The sequence below is a fragment of the Engraulis encrasicolus genome, chromosome 12, assembly GCF_034702125.1.
Source record: "Engraulis encrasicolus isolate BLACKSEA-1 chromosome 12, IST_EnEncr_1.0, whole genome shotgun sequence".
NCBI lineage: Eukaryota > Metazoa > Chordata > Actinopteri > Clupeiformes > Engraulidae > Engraulis > Engraulis encrasicolus.
Window position 1 is genome coordinate 5,572,896 of NC_085868.1, and position 3,965 is coordinate 5,576,860.

Consider the following 3,965-nt stretch of genomic DNA (forward strand, 5'->3'; position numbering starts at 1 on the left):
GTCTATGCTCTTCTCTTTTAACCTCTTACTGTAGATGGGGTCGCCGGCGGGCCTATTCACTATTTGCTAAAAATACTCAACTACATCCTAACAAAGTTGCTATGACACTACCGAGAGTAACAGTAACAGATTAAGACATAGCCATTACAATTTTGGTGACAGTAAGGTTATAACATAGGCTCTGCGCTAAGGGGTTAAAGTAACAGAATGCTTGAAGCACCAGAGAGGGTTTTTGTTATAAATGTATATTTGGGAGCTTATTTAGATAGGAAAGTGTGAAAGGAAGTGGAAGAAGAGAGACTGGAAAAATGACACTGGCCAGACTTGAACCTGGGGCTCCATGGTCTTGTACCATTACAGTTGTATAAAGTAGTACTTTTATGTAATTAACACTATTAGTATGACATTACAAAGTTGAAACCATGTAATATCATACTACTGGTGTTGCAATTACATCAGATAATGTGTGAATCTTCTTTATACAACTCTGTGTACCATAACCCCCCCATATGTGTTCAGATGCATAAGAGAGAAGCTCCGTTCCTTGCAGTTAACAATCTAACATGCGTGTGAATACTATAGAAACAGAATTTACTGTACATGTTTTCATTTCACTTCATTTCAATTTGGTTAGTGAATAATAAAAAATCCCTACAAATCCTCAAATTTATTCAGATTTCAAATTTATATAACATGTTCCGTTGTTATTTTGGTTGATCCATGAGGTGTGGGTACTAGGTAGCACCAACATTCCTCCTTCATTTCCATACTTCCCCTTCTCACGAAAGGGTGTCATGCACCCCCTATTGTGTGGTGCACAGGCACGGAGAGAGGATAATAGCACGCCAGCGGCCTCTCTAAATTACGTCTGAGGGAGGATGGCACGCAAAGGGAGAGAAGTTTAGAGAAAGGATGGCATGCCAAGGTGACTGAGAGGCATGACATGCCTAATTCAAAGCATGCTTCTCCACGACATGTGCTATAACATATTAGCAAACATTTCTGCCCCAAAATTATCTTTCGCTAACACATTATTCTGTAATACTTTACAATGATGCTGATATACGGTAGGCTACATACATAAATATATCGTAATGCCCGATGCTGGTGTTTTCTTTACATTTTGGCTGCTGTATTATGACTGTAAATTTCCCATTGTAATTTAGAGCAGCCCATTTTAAATGTCATCAGTGTTCACCCCTCCCGCAAGTAAACATTTCTCAATTTGGGCTGTTCCAGACCATCTGTGCAAATGAAATGTTTTAACTACCATAGTACACTACTATGGCATTACACAGGGTCTTTAGTAATACCTACATTGCGACTTGGCCCTTGTCATTTTGACAACAGGAAATTTATAACGGGCCATGTCGTAGCCTCTTTCTGCAGATGGGTTCGCTGGCCAGCCTATTCACTAATTGCTGAAAATACTCAACTAAATTATAACATCCCTATGACATTACTGAGAACCTGAAGTAACAGAGAGATTAAGACATAGCCATTACAATTTTGTTGACAGTAGGTTATAATATAGGCTCTGCACAGGGGGGTTAAAGGGCTTAATTATGCCTGAGGGGGTGGCACATCACGGGGGTCTCAAGGTGCAGGGGAGAACATGGCGTGCCATTGACTCTCTCTGGGATTCAGGGGCCAGTATGCTCAAGCTTTCTCCTCATGTCATCAGCTGTACGGTGAAGGAGTGAGGATATCACGCCATGGGGCTAACTCAAGGAGAGAGGCAGGGAGGGAGGGAGGGAGGGGGGTCAGAATGGCATGCCAACAGGGCAAACATGCGGAGAGTGTTCGTTTTTCCATTGGCTCTCCGGTGGTGAATGGGGAGAGAGGGAGGGGTACCTATCCGAGCCTGGGGCAAAATATGTAGTCAGCCCCGAGAGGCAGGCAGGCAGGTGGTACGGCAGCCACAATAGGGTCATAATCCTCATTTCTGTCTTGCATGACCGACCCCCCGATGCGGGGCAGGAAAGAAAAGGCTCCATAGCTATTTTTGGGAGTCTTGGATAAACAATGATTAGTTGCCCGGGACAACAGAGCACGGCCTGGGTACCCTACCAGCAGGTTTCATAACGCCTGGCTCACGTCTGCAGCGAAACAGGTCAGGGCTTGAACTCATTGTCTCCACACACACACACACACACACACACACACACACACACACACACACACACACACACACACACACACACACACACACACACACACACACACACACACACACACACACCTTGGCATCTGGCATCAGCACAGGGTTCAAAGGAGCTGGCCAGGTGCACGTGAATGTGACTGAACTTAATGGCTTTACATCTTCTCATCTTAGCATGCAGCATCAGCAGCTTACGGTATTTTAGAATACTGAGTTCCACACTTCTGCACAATCTCCCAGAGGTGTCAAAAGTAAAAGTAAAATTATATTCATGATGTAAGTACAACACAAGCACACAATATCACATAGCTGTTACACCATTTACCCCATTGTACCTAATGAGGTAGACAGTCTTGTGTTGTTACTGAAAAGCACTAAAAACCTTACAGGAACCCGCCACAAAATTGATCCTACCAGCGCAGAGTCAGCTGATTGTAAGACACGTACACATTTGGTTACTCAGAGAAGTTACCTATGTTGGAAGGAAACTGCTTCTGTTTTACTTGTACTTTTACATTTGACACCTCTGCGCGCTCCACTCAGCTTTCAATTAACTCCATACCTCAGAGTGTTCTGTGTTCCATTCCATACCTCAGCATTATGGAGAAGGTTCAATGTTCTGTTCCATACCTCAGCATAAAGAGGGGGACGGTTTTGTCAGAGAGAGTAGAGAGAGAGAGGTTCCATTGGCCCATTGTTTCCGGGTTCTATTATTGGGGGGGAAATCCCCCTTTAGGCAGACCTAGGCAGACCTAAGGACAGTTCTATTCAATGCTAGGAGCATTATGGCACGCCCCTTTAGGCAGACCGGAACCTGGTCACGTTAGGTGCCCATAGCAACCTATTATGTTGGCATATCTCTATATACTTAAAGAATATCTGGTTTTGTGTTCTGATCCCTACCACAGTTTGGTACACTCATAAACTCAACTTGACATCGTGAAAAGAAAAAACTACAAACAGTATGGTTAGGAAAAAAAGAGCATTCCACCCTTGATTAAAGAACAAGAGCTTGGAATTTACAAATGGTTTCTCAATCAGATATCTGGTTACTGAACAAGAGCTTGGAATTGGTTTCTTTTTTAAGTATTTTGGGGGGTTTTCAAGCATTTTATTATTGTTTACATGAAATAGGACAGTGAAGGAATTGACAGGAAGCAAGTTGGAAGAGAGAGAGGCAGAAGGGTCAGCAAAGGGCCCGGGCCGGAATCGGGCCTGGGCCGGAGTCTAACCCGGGTGAGACACATAGACGAATGCCCTACTGTAAGCGCCACGGTAGGGCCTGGAATTATTTACTAAGTCAGAAGTCTGATGAATGAACAAGAGTTTGGAATTGGTTTCCAAGTCAGATAAGTCCCATTCCATACCAAAGATTTCCTTAGTTCCCTTTAGAACGTCTCTGTCCATACAGCATTCATGGTGAACATTCCATACCTCAGGGTTCAGTGTTGCACTCAGGAGAGTGTATTTTAACATCACATTGGAGTCGAGTCAAACACAATTTCACAGCCTTCTATGTTAACCCCTGGTAGCCTCGTACTGCAAATGGGCTCGATGACAAGGGCTATTCACTCTTTGCTGAAAAAAAACCCCAACAACATCATAACAACATTGCATGACAATGCAGAGAGTCTTAAGTAACCATTTTTTTTTGCAAATGATGATCTAATTATCAACAAAAGATTTACAAATGTTTGTAAGTACTGTGTTAAGGCAACAGACATAGCAAAGCTGCAGCAGTCCTGGAAGTTTGTCTCCCAAAGAGCAAAAGAGATGAAACCAACGGATATAGCGTGTCTAGCAG